This window comes from Panthera uncia, chromosome D2, assembly GCF_023721935.1.
Source record: "Panthera uncia isolate 11264 chromosome D2, Puncia_PCG_1.0, whole genome shotgun sequence".
In the NCBI taxonomy this organism is placed as follows: Eukaryota; Metazoa; Chordata; class Mammalia; order Carnivora; family Felidae; genus Panthera; species Panthera uncia.
In genome coordinates, this window is record NC_064818.1 from 78,191,098 (window position 1) to 78,217,098 (window position 26,001).

Sequence of the window (26,001 nt, forward strand, 5' to 3'; positions counted from 1 at the left end):
AAACCACACAAAAAACCTCCCAGACGTGCACTCCCGGTTGTCTCCATCTTCTGGCGACCCCAGGTCGTCACAAACATGGTCGGTCGGGGCCTTCCTCTAGAGGCTCAGCGGCTTCGCCTCAAGGTCATGGGGCCTAGCGGAGTTCTTGACCATCCGACCAGCCCTCCGCCAGGCTCCTGGGCCGCTGGGAGGTAATTTTGTTTCTTAGGCATAAACTGTAAAGAACCATAACTAAAGATGTTCAGCTAGCTTATTTCACAGATGATCCTTGGTTCTGAGTGGCCCTCTGTTCTCACCCAGAAACCACAAAAAGTCAGCTGGTTTTTCGTATCACTTGTTCAAGTTTCTTAACAGGAGTTCGACCTAATTTAGGAATTCGACCTCACTCTCCTTGTTTTGAGAATGTTTAAAAAGAAGGCATCAGAGCCAAAAATTATTTTTCACTTCAATTTGACACCCTGTATTTTAAAATATTAAACCCATTGACCCCCGACACGTGAGTTATCTCAAACTCCCGACTGTTTCTTTTAATTTGAGCGAGGGAGGGTGTGCCAGCGAGTGGGGTCGGGAGGCAGCGAGGAGGAATCTTAAAGCAGGCTCCACACTCAACTGACCCTCGTGGGGGCTCAATCCCGCGATTCTGGGATCGTGACCTGAGCGGAAATCAAGAGTTGGTGGCTCCAACCCGCTGAGCCACCCAGGTGCCCCTCGAACTCCAACTGTGATTTTAATCTTCCGTAAACAACCCCAGAACTCAGCCCAGTTCAAAAATGGGCAAAACCCGAAATTGCCATTTCTCGAAAGGAAGACATGCAAATGACCTATGAGCACGTGAAAAGATGCTCAGCGTCACTGATCATCAGGGACATGCAAATCAAAACCACAGTATATACCACTTTGTGTCTGTTGGGAGGGCTGTTATAAAAAATAACAGCAAGTGTCAGTAAAGATGTGGAGAAATTAGAAAACTCGTGCACTGCTAGTGGGAATGGGAACTGGTGCAGCCACTGTGGAAAACAGTTTGGTAGTTTCCCAAAAAGTAGTGTCGAATTACTATTTGAGCCAGCACTTTCCAGGTCTAGGTGTAAACACAAAAGAATGAAAAGCAAGGCCCCCCCCAATTGTGTGTACACCAGTGTTCATGGAATTATTCACAATAGCCAAAAGGTGGGAATAACCCAAATGTCCCCCCAAGAATGAATGGATAAAAAAAATACATGGTTGGGGCGCCTGGGTGGCTCAGTCGGTTAAGCGTCCGACTTCGGCTCAGGTCACGATCTCGCGGTCTGTGAGTTCGAGCCCCACGTCGGGCTCTGGGCTGATGGCTCAGAGCCTGGAGCCTGTTTCTGATTCTGTGTCTCCCTCTCTCTCTGCCCCTCCCCTGTTCATGCTCTGTCTCTCTCTGTCTCAAAAATAAATAAACGTTAAAAAAAAATTAAAAAAAAAATACATGGTTATATACATGACATGGAATATTATTCAGCCTTAAAAAGGAATGAAGTTCTGACCACCTGCTGTAATGTGGACGAACCTTGATGACATGATGCTAAGTGAAATAAACCGGACCCCAAAGGATAAATACTGTATTATCCCACTTACATAGAATAGGCGAATTCACAGACACCATAAAATAGAAATTAGAAGGGCTCAGGGGAGGGAACTATTGTATAATGGACACAGAGTTTCTGTTCGAAGTGCTGAAAAAGTTCTGGAAATGGGTGACGCCGGTGGGTTATGAAACACTGTGAATGTGTCTAAAGCCACTGGACAATACACTTAAAAAATGGATAAGATGGTAAATTTCATGTTATGTACATTTTACCACGATATTTTTTAAATGTTGCAAACTGGCTTTTGTCTTACAAACCTCTCAGTTTATTTTTATTACTGTATGGAACGGTGTTTTTCAATACGAAAAGAACATTAAGATACAGAGAACATGTTTTAATACATTCCAGTAAATGTACAGAATAAATGCCTTTTACCAATTGGTATCACTCTGTGTTACCATTATAGAACATCGTCCTGAAATGCTACTTTTTCAATACGCCCCATGATTTCTTCCCATCTGATCCTCTTTAATCATCAGGTTCAACTTCTGGTGTCCCGACATGGATGTTGACAGACACAAAAAAGTGTCATAAAAATAACAATCACAGCAACCAATGTTTCTCCAGTGCCTGTCACTGGGCTAAGCCATTGATAAGCATCATTAATCCTCAGAGCAGCCCCTTTGGAGAGATACGAGTCATATTCCCATTTTACAGATGAAGGAAACTGAGGTTCAAAGACCTACTGAGTTCCCTAAAGTCATACTGCTGGTGAGTGAGGAGGTAGGCTTGGACCCCTGTCTGCCTTATTTTGACCTTTCCCCTCCCCCATTTCAAGAAGGGCTTCTGTTTACATACATGCATATTCATTAGCATGGATTCAGAAAAGGTGACGTTACTTCTGAGACATGCCTTTAGGCATCTTATTTGAAAGTTTCTTCTTTGTTTAATAACATGACTGCAGCCTAATCTTGGGGGGGGGAGCCCCACAATTAAATGTGTTGTCAGACACTAGTTATGAAATAAACAGTCAAAGATGGATGGATTTTAAGGCCCCTGAGAATCCGTTTCGGAACAACAACAAAAAGCTGTGATCTAGAAAGTAGAAAATGAACTCTTGGTTACTGAGAAAAAGGCTTCCACATAGTACTTTCATAATTTAAGAGTTCAAAAAGGTTACATACATCTGACACTTTTTTTTTTTTTTTTTTTTCCTCGTAGAGGAGCCGGAATCACTTTTTCCTGCTGGTCTGAGGTAAATAGGAAAACCCAGTAGCTCCGAAAGCTTCATTTGTTCTGGTGACCTCGTTAATCAAGCTTCAAGAGTGGGAGGAGTTTGAAATGTACACACTTCGCTGGTGAGTAGAGAAGAGGCTTTTCTTCATTCTGGGGAACTCAAGGCGTTTGCCTGGGACCCTCCCTCCCCAGTTGGTATTGACAGGGAAGGGTGCCTTGATGTCTTCGGGTTTGATTCTGTTTTCTTCGGGGTTAACCAGCTCTCTGGGGTCACGGCTCTCTTTTGATGCATAAAGTTCAAACTCCTTATCAAAGTGATATCTCCCCTGTTTGCAGAGTCTCTCTTCCTTTCTGGGTGCTCTTCCCCCATGGATACACAGGAGCTCTTAACTTTCAGGTGCTTTCTGTGTCCTCCGTGAAGCCATGGGTTCCAATCCTGCCACAGGCCATCAGTCTCCAGTCACTTCCTTCGGTCACTCTGCCCACACCCCCGCCCCCGCCCCAAAGGCAGGCAGCAAGAACGAGCCCCGATTCTCCCTTAACCCATTGGAGTTGCTGTCATCTCTGCTCCACCGCTCCTTTAAAGAAAATAAAGTGCATCTCTCTTGAAGAACTAATGGTTTGTTTCTAAAGGGTAATTAAAACAGTGTAAATCATCATGATTCCTTGTTGCCTTGGCTCGTAGGAAGCTCAAAGTCAAATGTAATGCTCAAGGATGCCAAGGAGACTATTGTCATGTTTCAGGAAACAGCATCTTCCTTCTTCCGTGAAAAGTCATTCTGAACTTGCTGTGGGAGAGGGGTGTTGTTTGAAAAGGCATCTTTAAATATTTTCATTTAATTTTATATCTGGAAAATGAAACACTAATCGTTCTGATAATACAGACTATGGAAAATAAAGCAGAATAAAATCTTCTTGCTCCCTGCCCTTGAGAAAACTGGACTGGCAGACAGTTGGAAGGAGTTTCTGATTTTTATTTTGACTTGCTGATTAACTGTAGGGTTGTATATATGTTTTTACTATAACCACCTAAAATACTTTTTTGGAAGTTGGGGGGGGAGTTATTAATAAATACCATAAACACCCCAACCATATCAACATCCTTGGTTTAGGGAAAGGGGCTTTCTTTTAGGGGTGGGATGTCATAGAAAGATCAAGAATTGCCCTCAATGGCAGTTACCACATTTCATAATCATGAACTCATGTGATGGTCTGATCTGCTTTATACGGGTCTGGACTATAGGAAGTGCTTAGTTAAGTATTTCTTGGATGGATGGATGGATGGATGGATGGATCACTCAGTGAATGTATTTCAAGACATCTGAGTTTTACTAAAGTCATATATGCAGACTGCCAAGAGAATAAAGTAAATTTTAACTGGGCCTATTAGTATTAGGTAAGATTTGGGGTTATCGTGAAAGGTTTTATATTTTTATTTTGTCAATATTATTTTTATAATTTAAAATTCTACCTTTAAGGGGTAAAGGGGCAGAGAGAAATGATGTTTGCAAATAGTTCAGAAAAGAGAATATGCACGTAAAGCAAATGTGGCAAAATGTTAAAAACCGGTGAATTGGGAGGGGGTGGGTATACGGGAGCTCTAACAACTGACCTGTGAATTTACAAATTATTTCAAGATAACAAGGTTTTTTCAAAGAAATGAAATCCATAGCCCCGATGTCAAGAGTTGAGTTTGTAAGTCACTTATTTTCTCCCGTTTAGCAGCCTTTAAACAGGAAGGCATAATTCCTTCCCTGCTTTGTGCCTCCCTAGGAGTGACTTTGATGTCTCTCGGAACCGGGGGCCCGTAAAAGGCCCCTGGGACGGGCCGGCTGCGAGAGCTTTCCCTCTGCCATAATCACAGACCTTCAACTGACGTCCTTATTTCTCAGTTCCTATCTCTCTCCTGTTTCATTTCCAGGAACCAACGGTTGTAGAAAAAAAAGATAGTGGCCCTAGATAATAGTGGGTCCTTTTATTGTAACTGTTTTGTTCAATAAAATGGACTAGTCGTGTGCACTTGAGTATTTCAAGGGTCTGTGCGGCGAGAGTGGCTGGGGATTGGACTTCACTGTATTGTCACTCACCTAGCTCTGTTACTCAGGGTTCAGCTCACTTCAGAACCACAATTATCTGAAGCTCTCAGTTGCTGTCCTGAATGGAGGTGGGAATTTGGCCACACTCTTTTGTAACATAGCTGTGTTCGTTGTGGCTATAATATAAGCACTTTGTGATTCATAATTAATCTGATCAGTGAGTACATATTGCTTTACAGATGCTGTGGCCCTTTTCAACTGTGCATTAAAACTATGCTCATGCCCTATGGGCGAGGGGTGCAGATCAGAGTGGGTGAAGCTCTCAGTTTCAAGATTTAATTGGTATTTGGGTTTAAGCCCATCACTTTCATTTTTTAATTACAACACACACACACACACACACACACACACTGCCTGAATTATTTGAAAAAAACAGAGTCTCTAGTCCTAGGAAAACAAAAACAAGCTCGCACATCCACCGAAAGGAGTGGATCTGTAGTGTAACATACGGAGGAAATAAACAAACATATTGAACTACTTCTACTCAACAAACATTGAAGGAGGGTCTGCTCCACGCCTGGCCTGGGCTGGGCCCTGGGTACGAGACTCACCTGAGCTGGTGGCTATGTGCAAGCACAGAGGATCACAGGGAAACTGGTTGACCCAAGTATCATCTCATTAAACCCTAACTGTAATTCGAGGTAGGGGTTAGACCCCACAGCCATCTATGACGAGGGCGAGGCTCCCGGAGAAGCAGGTACGGGGCCGAATCTATGGGCTGTGAGCGCTGTGACCCGTGCAGTCACCCAAGCCCCCCACACCGAAGGGCCCCGTGCTTGGTTTAATGCTCTGCCTGTTGCCATCTTGAAATTCTTCATAACTGGGGACAAGGGGCTTTGCATCTTCCTTTTGCGCTGGGCCCCCGAATTATGTGGCCAGTCCTGATGCAGCACCTGGCCTGAGGTCCCTCAGCTAACAAGAGGCAGACCTAACGTGCAGGACGGTTCTTAAACACTCAGAGTTCACTGCATTTCAAGCACTTTGGGAAACTAATTTAAATACTGGATCAACAGGCCCAGCTCCTGGGCCATGGAACACCAGGCCGGAAAACTTCAAATTCTCTTTTAGTGGCGTCAAGCTGAAGCCAACATGAGTCTAAAAAGTCCCGGGCCTTGTGATGTCACGCATGCGGCGTTGAGCCATCCCCTTGGAATGTTCATTTTCCAACGGCAGGGCAGGCCCGTGACACCCAGACCTTCAGATGTGTGAGCAGTCGTGACTAACACCAGAGTCACACAGCCACTGATGTTGACTCAGCCCGTAGAGCTGGGCCCATGGTGGGGCCACTGCTGGGAATGGCCAAGGAGGGCCAGGACCCGGGGATGGCCAGCCTTCTTGAATTTCTGCACACTAGGGAAAGGAGCTCCAGCATCAAAGGAAATTATTCAGCTCCAACTAGGGCTGGTTTTAGGGTCTAAAGCTCTGGATATAGCCACAGTTCAATCACCCCTCAAAATGCTCTGAATGATGGAACTGGCTTAAGTGAGAGTCTGTCGTCCCCCCCGGGAAACTCTGTACTTAAAAAAAAAATCGTTTCGGGGGAGGCTGGGTGGCTCAGTCCCTTAAGCATCTGTCTTCCGCTCAGGTCGTGATCTCCCGGTTCGTGGGTTCGAGGCCCATTTTGGCCTCTGTGCTGACAGCTCAGAGCCTGGAGCCTGCTTCGGATTCTGTGTCTCCCTCTCTCTCTCTCTGCCCCTCCTTCACTCGTGCTGTCTCTCTCTGTCTCTCTCTGTCCCCAAAATAAATAAACATTAAAAAAAATTTTTTTAATCATTCATCCATTCTTTCCCCTGAAAATCTACAAATAAAGGCCATGTTCATCAGGTCAGCTGCTCAGGGGAGCCCAGGCTTGCTCATAGCCACCATTCATGGCAGACTCACTAATTCCAGAAGAGCATCATTATTGCACACAGCCAGGAGGGCCCTAGGGTTTCAGATGGGGACGTTTCAGATGGGGACGTTTCAGATGGGGATGTTGCTGTGGCAAAAGTCCTCCCAGCAGACAAGCCAGGGGCTGGGGGGCCCCGGTTGAAACTGCAGGGCTGGGGGCCTCCCGGGCTCTCCTTTGCTCTGCCGTGCGGCCTGCCCAGTGCTCACTGGGATGGACAGGCGAGTGTCCCCCCGGCCCATGTCTGTCTGAAGACTTGCCCTCACGTTTAATTTGTGCCAGGGGAGAAATGAGGCAGCGGTCGGCTGGCTTCTCTCCCCCGCTCCAACTTTTTATTTCAAGGTCGTTCACATCTACAGAACAGTTGATTTCATACTACAAGGAATACCCACCGCCCCACTACCTAGCGGAATCATTTGTTCACATTTTGTTACATTTGTTTGACTCCTTTTCCTCTCTCTATTCATAGACACTTTTTTTTTTTCCTGAACCATGTGAGAGTCAGTTAAAGACATCCGGATAGTTCATCCCTGAATACTTCAGGTGAATACTTCAGCACCTAAGTCCTAAGGAGAAAGATCTACTTTGAAATCCTATCGAAATTAACAACACCTTAAAAAAAATTTTTTTTTTTAAATGCTTATTTATTTTTGAGACAGAGACAGAGCATGAGCAGGGGAGGAGCAGAGAGAGAGGGAGACACAGAATCTGAAGCAGGCTCCAGGCTCTGAGCTGTCAGCACAGAGCCCGACGCGGGGCTTGAACTCACGAACCGCGAGATCATGACCTGAGCCGAAGTCGGACGCTGAACCGACTGAGCCACCCAGGAGCCCCAACAACACCTTTTTAATACCGGGGCTCTCAGTGTGGTCAGCACACTGGGGCCAACCCACAGACCTTTTGTATCCGGTCTGCAGCAAGCCTAATAACATAATTGAGAGCAGACTCTTAGAAACGTGCATAGCAATTTGACCGGGCGATTTCAGATCTGTTCAGTTGGGGGGAAAAAAAAAAAAATCTGAGCTAACATTTTATATTTCTTTAATTTTATTTTTTAAGAAATTCACTTTTGTTATATGTTCTGAAAGCATCGGTCTGAGTCACACTGAAAAACAAAACAAAACAAGACAAAAACCCTGGTTCTTCACCACATAGTTTGAGAAGCCCTAATTCCCAGGGAAATTTTCAAATTTTCCTCAGTTGTCTCAAAATGTCTTTTGTAGGTTTTTTGGTTTGTTTTGGTTTGTGTGTGTGTGTGTGTGTGTGTGTGTGTTTGATCCAGGATCTGGTTGAGGGTTACACTCTCCATCTGGTTGTCGTGAGGTTGTGCGGGCTTTCTGAGCCATGGGGCCATCTTCCTACTCCTCTTTGGACCTGGAGAGTCTGCCCAGATTAAGGCCAGTAACTTCAATATCTGGGGGCCTGGTTCAGGGATGGTCTGAGCTCTCTGGGGCCCGGAGAAATTACTATGCATAAAGCTGTAAACATGTAAGGCCAATAATCTGACAAATCTGTGTTTTGATGACAGGAAAAAATTATTTACCATATCTGCGGCATTTGGGCAGAGTTATACTGAGTCACCTGTGTTTGTGGTAAATATCAGCCTAACAAGAAATTTGTGATGTTCTGACGTCATAGATGATAATCAGGAAAATCATCACAACGTGGTTATGCAGCATTCAGGGTTTGGCTAAACACCATTGAAAATTGTCAGGTTTGGCGCAAGGTAGATCTCAGCCAGTAAGTGGTATACCTAGTGTGGATTTAGGGAGTCCTCAGCTAGGAAGTAACATGCATTTATCTAAATTTATTCCCACTGAGTGCTGATGCATAGGGGCACTCGTACCCCAATGTTTATAGCAGCACTTTCAACAACAGCCAAATTATGGAAAGAGCCTAAAGGTGCATCAACTGATGAATGGATAAAGAAATTGTGGTTTATATGGAATACTACTTGGCAATGAGAAAGAATGAAATCTGGCCATTTGCAGCAATGTGGATGGAACTGGAGAGTGTTATGCTAAATGAAATAAGTCATACAGAGAAAGACATGTTTTCATTCTTATGTGGATCCTGAGAAACTTAACAGAAGACCGTGGGGGAAGGGAAGGGGAAAAAAAAAGTTACAGAGAGGGGAGGAGGCAAACCATAAGAGACTCTTAAAAACTGAGTATAGGGGCACCTGGGTGGCTCAGTCGGTTAAGCGTCCGACTTCGGCTCAGGTCGTGATCTCACGGTCCGTGAGTTCAAGCCCCGAGTCGGGCTCTGTGCTGACAGCTCAGAACCTGGAGCCTGTTTCAGATTCTGTGTCTCCCTCTCTCTCTGACCCTCCCCCGTTCATACTCTGTCTCTCTCTGTCTCAAAAATAAAAAATAAACATTAAAAAAAAATTTAAAAAAAACTGAGTATAAACTGAGGGTTGATGGGGGTGGGATGGAGGGAGGGGAGAGTGGGAGATGGGCATCGAGGAGGGCACCTGTTGGGATGAGCACTGGGTGTTGTATGGAAACCAATTTGACAATAAATTTCGCATTAAAAAACAAATAAATAAATAAATTTTATTCCCACTGGGGCGCCTGGTGGCTCAGTCGGTTAAGCATCCGACTTCAGCTCAGGTGGTGATCTCATTGTTCGTGGGTTCGAGCCCCGCATTGGGCTCTGTGCTGACAGCTCGGAGCCTGGAGCCTGCTTCGGATTCTGTGTCCCTTCTTTCTCTGTTCCTCTCCTGCTCTCTCTCTCTCTTTCTCAAAAATAAATAAAGATTGAAAATAACTAAATAAATTTATTCCCAATGAAGAGGAATATTTGATGTGATCGATATGAGGCAGGATACAAGTAACTAGTATTTATTATTGCATGTGCAAAGTATTCACAGGGTGCCTGGTACCTAGTAGGCACTTAGAGCAGATGCCACGGGGTCCCCACCACAGGCCGGCTTCCTGGCCACAGTTGGAGCAGTTAGAAGGACTCCGTGCTGCTTTGATGCTCTGCGGCTGCCACCTTGAAATTGCTAGTAATTTTAACCAAGGTACCCTGTGTTTGCATTTTGCGCCGCATCCTATAGTTTACGCAGCCAGACCCATTCTCCTCCCCACAAATCTATTTGACCCGCCTTTGATTTTAACAGCAGATGGGGTGAATAGTGAGGTGCAAGCTCGGGCTTCCCCCCTACTGACAGCACATGCCTTGCACACAGACTGCCTTCTGCCTCGAGCCTTCTCCAGTGTGAAAGAATCACATTCACCTGCACTTACATACAGCCCTGAAGTTCAAGGGAGATAAAGTGTGTGTGTGTGTGTGTGTGTGTGTGTGTGTGTGTGTGTGAAGGGCCATTCCCACAAGCAGTTGCCATCAGGGGGACAAGAGCCAATGAATAAATGCTCTGGGCCCCTGCTCTTTGGACATACAGTTCTGCAATGGGTTCTGGACACGTTGCAGAGTTTCCAGGACAATCGAGCCCCGGCTACCCGTTTCCCCCTCCCTCTGCCCTCACTCCTGCTTCTGGGATCACTTTCCAAATAAATCCCCTTCCCCCAAGACCTCGTCTGAGGTCCTGCTTCTGGGGAAGCCCATGCTGAGACCGTTTGAGTGGTGAGAGTTCCAGGACTACGTCTCTGTAGAGAAGGGAAGGCTTGGCTCGTAAGATTATTGACAGGGCTCAATGAGATCAATTCTGGACACGTCTGGTTCGGAGCCTGGCGTATAATAGGAGCTCAGCGAGTGGTAGATAGCTGTTGGTATAATTCCTGTCATACCTACCCAATTTCTCCTTCAGCAGAAATCGGCAGGAAAGGTAAGATTGACAGGGATGGACCCCAAACGAGGGGGCTTAAGACACCGGAATTTGTTCTCGGAGTCCTGGAGGCCAGGACTGAAATCCAGGTGTTGGCACGGTCAGGCTGTCTCTGAAGGCTCGAGAGGAGGCTCCTTCCTTATCCCTTCCAGCTTCTGGTCATTGCCGACCACTCTCGGTGTTGCCCCAATCTCTGCCTCTGTCTCCCTGTGTCTGTAACGGCACCTCTGCTTTCTGTTCTTATAAGGACACTGCCAGCCCTTGGGGGAGGGCCCACCCTGATCCAGGATGACCTCATCTTTTTTTTTTTTTTAATTATTTTTTTATGTTTATTTATTTATTTATGAGAGTGAGACAGAGCACGAGCAGGGGAGGGGCAGAGAGAGAGAGAGAGAGAGAGACAGAATCTGAAGTGGGCTCCAGGCTCCGAGCCGTCAGCACAGAGCCCGACGCGGGGCTCGAACTCACAGACCGTGAGATCGTGACCTGAGCCGAAGCTGGATGCTCAACCGACTGAGCCACCCAAACGCCCCAGGATGGCCTCGTCTTGACTTGGTTATGTCCGCAAAGACACTTATTCCCACATAAGATTGCATTCAGAGGTGGCAGGGGTCAGGACTTGACGTATTGGCTGAGAAGACGCAACTTTGCCCGTTACGGGGGGAGAGCAGAACGGATACGCAATAGATGCGAAACGTGTGGGTCCGGGGCTTGCTTTTCCTCGGATGAACTGGCAGAGTAAAGCAAGCTCAGGCCAAAGGATAATCTGTTCTTCTGGTACCATGTCACCTGTCACCTTAAATGGCATTTTCACTTTTATGTCACCGCGTGGAAGGCAGATTTCCTGGGGGGGGGGTGACAGCGGGCCTTGACGCGGCCTTTTGTAGGTGGGCCAAGAGTCTGACTTCTGATAGAGGCCATAATCCCACCTGGGCTTTTCCCATGTAGCTATTTATAAATAGCGGCAGGTGGTGATGATCGATACATAGAACCTACTTCCTCAGCACCTTATTTATGCCAGGCTCCTGTGTCAGAGCAGGAAAGAACTGGGCACAAGACCCTGCCTTGGAGAGCTCTTCATGTGCCCTCACGGGTGATGAAAACTCACAAAGTCATGCCTCGAGCACTTATTGAACGCCTACTGTATGCACAGCATGAACCGGGCTGTGAGATTCTTTGCTTTCCCCGTGTCTGTTCAAATGCGCCCTATGCAGAGAATTGTCCTCAGGCGAAACACAGACACTGGAGCCACAGCTGAGAATCCCCGTGGCTCAGTGAGACCGGAAGCCGGATTCTTTTCCTTCCCTCTGCCTTTCTTCTAACCATGTGGTTTGGGGTAGATCAGGCCCCTCTTCTGGGCGTCCTTCTCCTCCCCTGTGAAAATGAGCACATGAAGTAAGATGATTGTTCAGGGCTCGACGACTCTGGTGTCAGAGGCCACACAGACATTTATTAAGCACTTACTGTGTGCCAGGAGCAGCACGGACTCCTTGCCGCGCATTATGTCATTAATCTTCACCACGTCCTTATGAGGTGTGCGTGTTAAGTATTCTCATTTGCAGACTGAGAAACTGAGGCGCAGAGTGACTAAGTCCATTTCCATAGGTCAGAGAGAATTAGCAGTTAGAGCCGGGGACTCGACTCCAGCAGTCTGATCCCAGGGCCAAGCCCTTCCCAAACGTGGGGGACCACCTTCCTGCACTGGCGCCTCTGTGCGTGCGGTGTTTGGAGACCCCTTCAAGGGAGCGGCAGCCAGCCGGGTGAGGGTAGGGAGAGAAGTCTGTGTGCGTCTTGAGCTGGCAGAGAGTAGAGGCAAATCCTTCGCCCGCTTTCCTTTTCGCGTGTAACTGCCGCGTGTTAAAACCGAGAGCATGCCAGTGTGTCCGTCCTTCAGTGCCATGCCTTTCTCTGGAGACCGCTTTGGCCCAAGGGACACCACACGCTTCCTTTCTGGTAGATTCCCCCTCTCTGTGCTAGTTGCTAGGAAGCTCATACCCCAAATCTGAACGGATTCCAGCAGTTGGAGAGAACCTCACAGGACGTGTTTTATCCACTCTCGTTACCTCTAGCTCCAACTCATTTACGTATTCTCATTTTCCTTTTCTTCTGGTGTGCCACATGTCTTCCACTTTCCCTCCCGATCCACTCCGCGTCCCTTTCTTACCCTGGTCTCTGCCTTGAGAGGCTGGCCCATGTGCATTGCACCCACGTTCACCCGCCCACTGGCTTCCCGTCGGGTTTGACCCATGGGGAGCCACAGCCAACCCGAGGGAGGGAGGAAAGCGAGGCCAGTGTATTTACTCCCCTGGACTCCCCTCCTTCCTCCTACCTCGGTGCGGCGTGAGGTTGCCTTGGGCTGACTCCGTCTCTCTAGCAAAGGTCATACTCCCTGTTCTTTTCTAAAATTTATTAAAAGATACAGTTCACATACCATCAATTGCAACGTTGTAACATACACCATTTCAGAGGTTTTACAGCGTATCGCAACAATCACCCCTATCTAGTCCTGGGACACATTCGTTCATCACCCCAAGAAGAAACCTGGAGCCGGTTAGCGGTCCCTCATAGCCCCTACCCCAGCCCCTGCAGCCACAAATCCACCTTCTGTGTCTGTGGATTTGCCCGTTCTGGACGTTTCCTACAGGTGGACTCAGGCACCACATGGCCTTTTGTCTGGCTTCTTTCGCTTTGCACAATGTTTTCAAGGCTCGTCCGCACCGTAGCAAGTACCAGCATACCCTTTCTCTCAGCCTTCCTGGTGACCCTCCACACGCCTCCCTTTCTGGGTTCTAGTAGCTTCTTCCTTCCATTGCCCTTTGGACCTAGAGGTGGTGACGGCTCTGCTGTGACGAGTCCCCGGTCGCTGCACGGTCTCTAGGGCTTTCCTGGACCTACATTCTTATGATCAAGCCCTCCTTCAAATTATCCTTTTTTGGAGTTGTGTCTTTCTGTCCTGTTGGGACCCTGGCTAACACCCAACTTCCTTGTACACTGTTTCTTTTTTGTATCAATTTCTATAATATGGTTCACATACTCTCTAATAAGGAATTGGGATAGAAGTGAATACATGAGGGGCACCTGGGTGGCTCAGTTGCTCAGGAGTCGACTTGAGCTCAGGTCAGTCAGGATCTCGCGGTTCGCGAGTTCGAGCCCTGCTTCGGGCTGTGTGTGCTAACAGCCCAGAGCCTGGAACCTGCTTCGGATGCTGTCTCTCTCTACACCTCCCTCATGCTCTGTTTCTTTCTCTCTCTAAAACAAATAAATATAATTAAAAAAAAAAAAAGAATGAATACATGATAGGTTTGCTGAGAACACGAAACATGGTGGGTGGCCCTTCCTTAGAGCCCTTGCATGTTACCAAATCGCTGAATGATTTCAGGAATTCTTGGGGGGGGAGGAAACTTACCCCCTCCGACCCTCCTGTTTCTGGAATTACCCATCAGGGAAAGCCTGGCACTTGGCTGCATTGTGGAAGGAACTGCATTCACTTAGCTCCTGTGAATGTGGGTAGAACTCCCAGTGAATGGCCAGACTGAAAAGTGGCCATAACTTTAAAGTTCACATGAAGATACACTTGGGAAATGTGCAAAACCCTAATTTTAAAAAGAGGGCTTCTTGGGAGGAATGTTAGTAGCCGACAGAGAGCCATTTTCTGGCTTTTATCTTGTCACCACTGGTGGCTGGGAACAGACTGTCCAGCCTCTGCCTACTCGTGAGGATTCTCAAAAGAGTTTTCAATAAATTTCATTTATTAACAAGGAACTGCTCTATTTAAAAAAAAAAAAAAAAAAAGAATACCATTTGCAAATAACCTCCTATTACTTAAGGCTTTGATTTTTCCCGTATTATGGAGGAGCTGGCGGAACGGAGCAGTGAGACAATGGGGCCCGTGTGGAGGACCTCGAGTAACAAGGCAGGGTTTTCTTGGGCCTGTCACTCAAACCCGAGGGCTTCTTTCTGGAGAGATCTTTGATGTGAATGCGCAAAATGCCCCAAATCTAATTGCAATTTAAATCTTAATGATAAAACTCAGGAGCCGGGCAACTGTTTAGAACAGGAAAGGGATACCGAAAGCCCAAGAAAATAGAGGCTTGGATATTCCACGTTCCTGGTAGGAGAGGAAAATCCAGGTCAGCGCTGCCCCCCGCACAGAAATTTTATCTCCCAAGATAGCATTGAGCTGCTCCCCTTACAAGGCAAGTGCAAATGTCTTGCTTAATATTTCATCTACGTTGTTTGGGGAATGTTCCAGACAATGTTGGCTGGAAGCAAGGAGAGATGCCCTCACTTTCCTGGGTGAGCGTTTCAAGTGGTACAACATTTCTGGAAGAAGTTTTGGCGATTTGTACTAAAAGACTAAAAAAAAAAAAAAAAAAAAAAAAAATGGCCAACAAGCCTATGGAAAGATGCTCAACGCCGGTAAACATTAAAGAGATACAAATCAGGAGCGCCTGGATGGCTCAGTCAGTCAGGCATCCGGCGCGGCTCAGGTCACGATCTCGTGGTTCCGGGGGTTCGAGCCCCGCGTCGGGCTCAGTGCCGACAGCTCAGAGCCTGGAGCCCGCTTCGGATTCTGTGTCTCCCTCGCTCTCTGCTCCTCCCCTGCTTGCACTCTGTCTCTCTGTCTCTCTCAAAAATAAACATTAAAGAAAACAACAACGAAATAGAAATCAAACCACAGTGAGCGATCGCCGCACATCCATCAGGATGACCGCTCTTGGCAGAACAGAAACAAGCGTTGTCGAGGATGCAGAGAATCTGGAACCCTTGTGCACTGTTGGTGGGGATGCAAAACGGTGTCCGCGGCCTCTGTGGCGAACGGTATGGAGGTTCCCTGAAAAATTAAATAGAGACCCACCATACGATCTAGTAATTCCACTTCTGGAATTGAAAGCAAGGTCTTGAAGAGCTATTTGCATCCTTGTCTTTTTGTATTTATTGCAGCATTCTTGCAGTAGCCAAAGGGTGGAAACAACCCAGTTGTCCACTGATGGATGAACGGATAAACAAAATGTTGTCCATCCATGCAATGGAATATTATCCAGCCTGAAAACGGAAGGAAATCGCGACCCATGCTACAACACGGATGGACCTTGAGGACATCATGCGAAGGGAAATAAGGCAGACACAAAAGGACAAATACTGTATGATCTCACCCCAGTGAGATAAATAAGATAGTCAAAATCATAAAAACACTAAGGTTAGAAAGGGGTTGCCAAGGGCTGGGAGGAGGGCGAATCAGTGTCTCACGGGCACAGGGTTTTCGGTTTCGTAAACTGAAAAAGTATTGGAGATCTGTTGCACAACAATGTAAATACACTTAACATTGCTGAGCTGTACTCTTACAAATGGTTAATTTAAATTAAATGGTAGGTGTTTGTAAGCACCATTAAAAGTAAAATAAAAGTTTTGGGGCGCCTGAGTGGCTCAGTCGGTTAAGCGTCTGGCTTTGGCTCGGGTCATGATCTCGCTGTTTGTGGGTTGGAGCCTCGAATGAGGCTCTGTGCTGACAGCTCAGAGCCTGGAGCTTCAGGTTCTGTGTCTCCGTCTCTCTCTGCCCCTCCCCTGCTGGCGCTCTGACTCTCTGTCTCTAAATAGACATTAAAAATAATTTTTTTAAGTGAAATAAAAGTTTTCAAGTCTCACAAATGTTTGTACCCTTTGTCCAAGAACCTCCACGTCTGGAAACGTATCCTGAGAAGCTCTCAGGTCTTCTGCACACGTTCTGTGTCACAGTGTGATATACAACCGTGAAAAATAGAAGAAATCTAAATATTCGGCAAGAGGGACAGGGTAGACAAATTATTATAAATCATCCAAAGGAATACTCTGCAGCCAATAAGAATTTTGTCATAAAATATTTAGTGGCAAAAAAAAAAAGAGTATTTAGTGGCATTGGAGAGTGATCATGACAAACTAAGTTGACAAAGCACATCAGAATGTAGGATTATAGCGTGATCTTAATTTTGCATTAATTCAGGTGTATGTGCATAGAACAAAGTCTGGAAGATATGTATCAGATTGTGAACAGGAGTCATCCTTGGGCATCAGGATTTGGGTTGACTTTTGTGCGTCTCTGTGTGTTTGTCTCTATTCCCCGAGATGAATGTGCACCATTTTTGTGATCAGAAATAAGCAATTTTTAAAAAATCTGTATTTATCTTTGAGAGAGCACAAGAGGAGGAGGGGGAGAGAGGGAGGATACAGAGGATCCAAAGCGGGTTCTGCACTGACAGCGGTGAGCCTGATGTGGGGCTCGACCTCACAAACTGCGAGATCACGACCTGAACCGAAGTCAGATGCTCAACCAACTGAGCCACCCAGTTGTGCCAGAAATAAGCAATTTTTAAGAAGGAGAAGGAGAAGGAGAAGAAGGAGAATGGATTTCCAAAAGGATTATGCCACATTCTGGGAGGTGATGCTGGGGAGAATCTATTTCCACTGACTCCTTTATGTCATTTTTACAGTTATCCTTAAAAAAAATTTTTTTTAATGTTTATTTATTTATTTATTTATTTAAACATTTTTTTTAACGTTTATTTATTTTTGAGACAGAGAGAGACAGAGCATGAACGGGGGAGGGGCAGAGAGAGAGGGAGACACAGAATCCGAAGCAGGCTCCAGGCTCTGAGCCATCAGCCCATGGCCCGACGCGGGGCTCGAACTCACAGACCGCGAGATCGTGACCTGAGCTGAAGTCGGACGCTTAACCGACTGAGCCACCCAGGCTCCCCTGTTTATTTATTTTTTGAGAGAGGGAGAGTGAGAGTGCGAGCAGGGGAGGGGCAGAGAGAGAGAGAGGGAGACAGAGGATCTAAAGCAGGCTCCAGGCTCTGAGCTGTCAGCACCGAGCCTGACGCGGGGCTCGAACCCACAGACCGTGAGATCACGACTGAGCCACCCAGGCGCCCTGACACTTTTCTGTATAAAAGTATGTACACATCCCTTTAACAATTAAGACCGAATGAAGCCGAAGCCAAGTGCAGTGACCACTAACTTCTCTTCCATTCCAAACCCACCAGATGTCTTTTCAGAGTCACGGCTTAGAAGAGGGTCAGTGTGAAAGGCACCTGCTGAGGGTGCAGGCCTAGAAGCCCCCGTGACTAGCACTGCCAGCTCTGTGCATTCCAGGCTGCTGGCGTGTCCCCCACAAACCCAGGCCTGCTAGTGAGCTGCCTGCCCGGGGCAGGGGGAGCCCAGGAGAGAGGACCTGGTTCCCCCAAGCGAATGGGCTGCGTGCCTTAGATGGAAGAGGGCACCGAGTGGGAGCTCCCTCCTACCGTGGGTGCAGCTGCCCATTTTCAGAATCCAGACTTCACGGAGCAGCAAAGAACGCAGGGCGACGTTTCTCTTTTGACAAAGGAGGTGTTGGGGTTTTGGAGAGCCGCCCAAGTGCGCAGAAGAAGTATTTTATGCTCCCGAACAAATGTAGAGTCAACTTGAAGGAGAAGCCTGCTCACCGCACAGAGTCGCCACCGGCTTTCCCTGTAAGGGAACAAACAGTTGTGAGCCCAGAAGGACATCACAGGAATTTCAGGCTTGGTACAATTTCGGCTCTGACAAAACACGCTGGGCTCGTCTCGAAGGAAACTGGGGACAGGGAGGGGTCTGTTTTCAACTTGTCTAGGTGTTTAATTTACTTCCATCAAGTTAATATTGTATTTTCTAAGTGGTTCTCCATTCTTAGGGCACATTTATCTTGCCTCTCATTTGTTGTTATGACATAAGTTTATTTTTCATGTTAGCACAAACTCCTCAAAAACCTCCAAAATGGTATATAAGACCCCATGATGTGACTGTGCCATAAATTATCCCTTTGGTTGCCACTGAAGTTGTTGGCAATTTTATTAACATTAATGCGGCCGCAATTAATATTTTTGTGCCATTAAGCTTTGTTTGCATCAGATTATTCCCTTGGGACTGATTCCACAAGTGAAGCCACTAGGTCGAAGGCATGCACAATTTCCACTGTTTTTGTGTGTGTGTTTTGTCAAATTCTATTTTCTGTTGCTTGTGTGTGTGTGTGTGTGTATACATATACATATACATATATACCCATGCGTGTATATATATACACATATATATACATAATACACGCATGTGTATATATGTATATATATTTTTTCAAGATGAAATGGCATTTCCTAATGATGAAATACCCACTCAATGTAAATGATTCAGGTAAAAGAAAAAGAAAGATATGAAGAAGTGGGAATTATCAGGCAAATCCATTGCAGAGAATTCCCGTTGACATTCCTTCTAGATCTTTCGTTATGTGCATACGTAATAGTAGAATAAACTATACGTGTTCACCTCTAACTTATTTTCCCGTAACGTATCATGGACATCTTCCTCATAATTTAACAGAGAACCATATAAATCTTCTGGGCTGCATACCGTACCGCTGTATGGAGCGAGTTACGCTTCATGAACCCAAGTTTGGGCATTTTTGAGGCTTTGACTCCCATTATTCAAAGACCTTCTAAATGTCTTATCCTAATAACCTCCACTCCATTGTCAGAGTGTGACAATCGCTCTCATGCCCAGTGAAAACCATTTGCGATGTTCTACTATTTTTTACTGAGACGTTTCTAGCAAAGAATAGTGCCAGACATCTTAACCGGCGAGTTGAGAGATGTAGGCAGTTTCCTCTGAAAGAATGGGAAAAGAATCGCAGTGGCTTACAGACCACGGAAGCAGGCTTACTCCTGAATAGTAGGTTGAGAGGGGGTTAGAGAAGGGACCCTGGAGGGCCGTGGCTTTCCAGAAATATAATTACGTATTTACAAAACCTACGGTCACGTCTCTGAATTCAGATGGGGGTTTAGGTACTGTGATGCGAAATATCTGGGGGGGACCCTGCGTAGAGATAGTCTAATTAACTTAGTCTAAGAATCACGGTTCTTGTAGTTAACAGAGTGCGATTCTCACAGTCTGAAGATGAACTCTGCCCAGAAAGCCAGGTTCACAGGAGGCAGGAAGCCCCCTAATCACACAGGACTTCCAACACAGACTGGAAACTGAGATGTTGAGGGTCAGATCGGGAGACACACAGATCTGTGCCGTGCACCCGGGCTGGGGGCGTGTCACATGCAAACGGTGTGTGCCCGTGACAGGGAAGCACCCACGACGTCCTTTGCTCCGCCTGTGAGAAGAGAAGGGCATTGGGGGCACCCCAGCTGACAGCTCTGTAGCGGCCAAGTGCAGGGCCGGGTGGGGGAGGGCCTCGGTCACCTGCGGTCACTGGCACTTGGGGGCAGGGGCGACCCCCCCCCCCCCAAGTGAGACCTGTCTACATTGCCTCAGGGGACCGAGCTGCCCCGGGAGGGGAGCAGCGTGGGGCTGCAGTGGGAGGGACGTAGGGGGGCTGGGGAGCTCCGGTGACGGCTTCCCAGCATCTGCCTTCAAGGGCTGGAAGGTTGGGTTTGCTTTGTGAACTTTCTGACCCTACTTCTTCTGCAGGGGACGTGTGCAGGAGGAAACACTGTCTCGCGCGCACACACACACACACACACCCCACCATGTCTTGCCTGATGCAGTACGCGGGTGTCTATGGGACGACCTTGTTCCCAAGCCAGCACCGGCCCTGGGCCGTCTTCCTCCCGGAGCTCTGCTGTGTGCAAATCACCGTGCACGACCCACGGGGTTGTCATGGGGACGGGATGCGCCGGGAACGGGAAACAGTGTGGCAGAGAGCCAGGCACAGGTGTTCAGCAGAGGTGGCCGGTTCCCATCCTGACGTCTGCAAGTGGAACGGACTAGGGTCGTCGGTGCCTCAGTCCCTGCAGGTGGCTGATCAGCCCCTGCCTGGAAAGCCCAGCGAGGCTCATGAGGCGGTGACTGAGCACACAGCCTGCGGCCGGCCCCCTGGGCTCCAAGGTGGCTTCCCTGCAGTCCGGCCTGAGGTCCATGCTGACCAAATGCCTGTCGAAGGAGGGAAGGGAGAGCCCGTGAATGAACGGATGAGCCCGCTGCGAGCCTGAGAAACAGCTGACGTGGGCCCAGCACTGTGGGCCCGTGCCCAGGTCCCACGCCTCCGATCTCGGCTTCTCCTCCCAGGGCAGTCTCTGTGCATCTGGAATGCCGTTTCCCTCTCTCTCCCTCTCTTCCCTCCCCTTAACTTCTCGCCCTCTTCGCCTCCGGTCTCCCCCATTTTCCCTCTGTTGAGCTTCTGCACATCGGACGGGACTCGGTCAGAGAAAACACCTCCGCTGGGAGGTTTGCCCGCCCCCTTGGCCGGAGGCAGGTGTTCCGGGCCTGGGGCTTTCCACTGTCACCATAGCTCTGTTGCCACTGCTTGGGGATCCCCGCCTCGAGCCTGGGGGCTCTGGGGATTAGATTTTGTCTTACCCATCTTTGGGTCTGGAGCACCCCGTCCAGGGTCTGTCATCTCTCAGGTGTGTCCTGTGAGTTTGGCGAATGGCAGGATGTCACGGAGTGTCAAGCTTTTGCAAGCAGGCTGGCCCCATTCTGCGTTCGAACCCACACCCAGGATTCGTTGAAGTTCCCAGCGGCCTGAAACTGCAACCACCACAAAAACCCTGGCCGATGGTTCTGCTCTGCGGTTAGTTTCCAGGGGCTTCTAGACGACTGGTTGCCTACGGGACCCCACACTAGCACCAGAAGGCAATGGAGCAAACTCCTGATGGATCAAGAAGAAAGTCTAATGACGAAATGCAAATCTCTTTAACCAGAGACAAAATGCTCGTGCCCTCAAAGGGGGTCTGCCTTCCAGAAATAATACTACGAAAGTAACCAGGGTGAAGCATCGGCTTTGTAAAGCTGCTCTTGTCGGCTGTCCCTCCCATGCTGCGTGGTTGCTAGGAGGGAGGAGAACGCTACCTCCTTCAAGTGTTCTCTTTTCCACCTTTGGTACCAGAAATTTCCACCTCTGTCTCACCAAACACTGGCCGGCCCGGAGAATAGAAAGCGAAGATGAGGTTCCTCCCTCCCGAGGAGTCAGTGCCTGGAGGAGAAGACACGGGAGAGCCACTTTCAGTAACCCAAAGGCTCAGAGATAGTCCCAGAGGGGTAACTCTCCCACCTCGGAAGAGCTGTGACATCCGAGTGGAATTTGGAAGGGTTGATAGTGTCTCACTGGGTGACAAGGAGGAATAAGAACACAGAGAGAAGGTCACGCGTCTGCTGGCCCCTTCCTATCGAGGTCGGTCCAAATCCCTCTGCTGGCATTGAAGGCTCTCCTCCTCTGGAGTCTTCAGGGGCTCCCCAGTGCTACCAAGCCCAGTGCAAACTCCTCATTCAAGGCCGTCCATGGAGCAGCTCCTCACCGCCCCATCTGTCATCTCTTCCTTCCCCCAGCCCCACATGCCTGCCCCCTGTCTGGGGCTCGCTCCTCCTCCACGCACACCTTCTGTGGTTCTTCCTGCTTTATCTCCCTGCTGAGACCGTGAACTCTGTGGCAGTCACCTCGGTAGCCCCTTCGGCACCCAGCGCGGTGGGAGCTCAAGGGAGTCTGGTTGCTTTAAGGAAGCTCTCCAGTTGGGATGAGTGCTCCGCAGGGGCGAAGGCACTGCCTTCCGCTTTGCTGGGGGCACGAGAGGCAGGCCCGGGAACCTCCTTCCCAAACGGGAGGAGTCAACCAGCGGCCCTCTGACTGGTCCTTCCTGTCACTCTGTCACTCTCGGGCCAACTTCAGGCAGCGCCCCCTGCCTCTTGGTCCTCCCCGGCTGTGTGCCAAAGGGGGTTCCGGATGCACTCTCGCACAAGGGCAAGGACCTTCCTTGTTCATCTTGTTATTCATTCATTCGTGTGCCAACCGCGTACGGAACGCGTGTCACGTCGGGCTTTGTGACGGGGCTCGGGGACTGTCACCGGCCCTGTCCTGAGGGGCTTCCAGGCCAGAGGGGAGTCAGGGCTGGTCACAGGAAGGGAAGGCCTGAGAGCTGTGTCGTGCAGAGGAGGAGCGAGCTCGACTCAGGGAGGAAGGGGGGCGGTGGTGGTCGGGAAAGGCAGCGAGGCCAACAGGGCACGAGAGCAGGGTCTAGTATCATGGTTAACATGAGGACGCGCGGCAATATGCGTGCGTGAGTGTGTCCGAACGTGCGTGTGCGTCCTCATATGCGTATGTGTGTGTGAATGTGGGTGTATGTGGATGTATGGGGGTATATGTGCCTATATGTGTGAGTGTATGTGTCTGAGCAGAGCACGTACGGGTTTGTGTGTGTCTGTGTATACGTGCATGTGTGTGTAGGTGAGTTTGCACGTACATATGTGTACAAACGTGCGTTCATATATGCGTGTGGGCATGTCGTGTGCACGTACACACGTATGCGTATCTGTGTGTCAATGGGAGGGCATAGGAGGCAGAGGGACAGCGTATAACGAGAAACCATAGGATGGGAACAGAGATCAGCCAGAAGGCCATTCTGGGATCAGGGGAGAGTTAGGAGACGGTGTGAGGTTTGGGAACGATGATGGGGAGTCTTTGAGTTCGTCTGCTCCTTGGGGAACACCCGAGGGACCAGGACGGCATCTCTGGAGGCCTCACCTGAGCTCTGAGTAAGGCGGTGGCGCCCAACACCCAACGCCACCCGCCACGTCCGAGGGCTGCTCCATAGAGGCCCATTTCAGAAGGCGACGGCAAGCCCAGGAAGACCGGTGGCCGGTCCTCCAATCTGGGCGGGCTTCAAGGACCAGCTGGAAAGAGACAAAGGAGGGAGTCTTGGCCCTTAACTCCCGCTTTCTCCTTCCTGCTCTGCCATTTCCATGGGTTTGTGCTAAATAGTTAACTGCCCGAGTCACTAGCCAATGCTGCCCGCTGCCGTGTGGCCGCCTGGGGGTTCCCCCAGCAGCAAAGCCTGCAGCTCAGGTGACCCTCGTGCAGGGGGAGGCACGGCCTCCCACGGAGACCCCGGCACATCTGGATTCTGCTGCGGAACCCACCACGGCCCTCAAAAAAAAAAAAAAAAAAAAATGATAAATAAATAAAAAAAATAAAAGGGCCTGGATTTTGAACAAACCCTTTTTGTGGGAATAATTTTTATGTTGGGAACATAAATACTTGGGAAGTATTTGCGGGCTCAATTTTGCACACAATTAATTGTACTTACAAATGCCTCCTTGAGGGCACAATTAGTCACTAGCAACTCATTCTAAAGGTGCCAGAGGCTAATTGTACCCCCAAGTGAGAAGTTTCAGGTGTAATTAATTATTCTTTAATTATTAAATTTATTAGTCATTGGTTGGATGCACAAAGTTGTGCTCAGATGAACTCGCCGGCAGAAGGAGGGCTGGAACGAAGGGGGCTGTGCCACCCCCTGTGTAGACTGCAGCCAAGGAGACGTGTGCAAAGAAAGAACGCGTTCTCCGGCTGCCGGGCTCAGCGTGGGAAATTCCTCAAGTGACGGTAAAGAGCCCGCTGAATTGGGCGGACAGCGGGAGGGCCCCTTGGTCAGGCGGAGGGAAACGTTGGGGTCTGAAGTCGTCCGGGCCTGGCCCAGCCCACACGCCTCTCCGAGCCTCACCTCTACAGCAGGCCAAGTGCTGACTGGCCTCCGGGAAGTGAGTTTTCCGCAGACGTCAGCTTCCCTGAGAGGCGATGCTAGGGGTGATCACGGGGAAGTCCTCTGGAGCCAGACTTAGCAGTTTAGAAACCCAGAGACGGACATCAGCCGTGTGACCTTCGACGGGCCATTTAAACTCTCTGGGCCTCGGTTTTCTTACCTGTAAAATGGGAATTCACAATAGCAACCCACTTCACGGGGTTGTGAGGACTGAATGAATTAGCATGTATAAAGCAGTGCCTGGGGTGCCTGGGTGGCTCAGTCGGATAAGGTTTTGGCTTCGGCTCAGGTCGTGATCTCGCGGTTCGTGGGTTCGAGTCCCGCATCGGGCTCTGTGCCGACAGCTCAGAGCCTGGAGCCGCTTTGGATTCTGTGTCTCCCTCTCTCTCTGACCCTCCCCCGCTCACACTCTGTGTGTGTGTGTGTGTGTGTGTGTCAAAAATAAATAAACATTAAAAAAAATTAAAAAAAAAATAAAGCAGTGCCTATCCACAGGAAACACAACCAAGGGTCTGCTCTGATATCTTTTGGGTCCTTCATGGACACAAACCTGTTTCCAAAGGAAAAACCACTTGCACAAATGATAACCCACCAGCTTTATGTAAAACGCTCTTTGTTTATGCTGCGACCTGACTCAAGGAGAATATCTTTATATATATATTTTTTAAGATTTCATTTTTGAGGAATCTCTACACCCAACGTGGGGGCTCGAACCTACAACCCTGAGATCAAGAGTCACACTCTCCATCAGCTGAGCCAGCCAGGCGCCCCAGAATATCTACTTTTTGTAGCCAAGACAGGAAGAGCCTCCTTAAAAATGTTCAGAGTGGTTAGTTATATCTGCGTGATGAAATTATGGGTGGTCTTCTGTCTTTTTTCAGTCTTATGCACTTTAAGTCTTATTTCACTTTTTTTATTTTTAAAATGCGCAAGGTTACAACACAAGAGAATAATGTGTAGAATAAGGTGTCCCAGGCACCTCTGTGTTTCCTTCTGCAAACTGATCTGCATATCCAGACACGGGATGTCCTTGGTCCATGGTGACCACCACCATGCTGTCCTAGAGTCTCATCCTAGCTCCTGTCCCTTGCCATGTCCGCCTTCCGGTGACGAGCGGTCATCTCTTCTCCCAGCTCCCCCAGTTTCTCTGTCCTGGGTGACACGCACACGCTCTCTGCCTCCTGGTTCACCCTGTCCTGACTGTCAGTCCTTCCGCTGTGAGCTGCCGGGGGCCAGGGTCCCTCTCTGCATCCCACCAGGTGCCCCCCACCCCGGGTCCCAGCCTGTATCTCAGCCAACCACTCCCTGCACCTGAATACTAGGAGGGCTCTCATTTGACTTGATGATTTATTAGACCAAAAATCCAGAGAAGCATCTTCCCAGCATCCCGCCCACCCCCCACCCCGACTCCGAGCTTTCCCCCCCACATGAATTTGGTGTGCATCTTGCCCATTCGGTTGTAGTGACTTTACTATGCATGTGTTCATCTGTAAACAATTTACAGTGCCATGTGTGTTTTTGATACGCTCCTCAATGACATCATCCTGCAACGTGATTTGTTTTTCACTCAGCTGGCTGGCTTTGAGCTCTGTCCACGGCGACGCATGCAGACGCTGGTCTGCGATGGGCCAGGTGACGGAGGCCCCGGGGCACCTGCAGGCTGGGACGAAAGAGGCCTGGAGCCAGGGGACTGTCCCCCCTCGACCACCTCTGTGTCACGTCGGGCACCTCTCGTTGCAACAACAGAAGCTGGTACCCACCTAATTTAAGCGGAAAACGACTTTTTCGATAGGCCATCGGGTAGCATAAATGATCACTATTATGTTTCAACGTTTTATTTATTTTTGAGAGAGAGAGAGAGAGTGTGAGCAGAAGAGAGGCAGAGAGAGAGAGAGAGCGGACAGAGGCTCTGCAC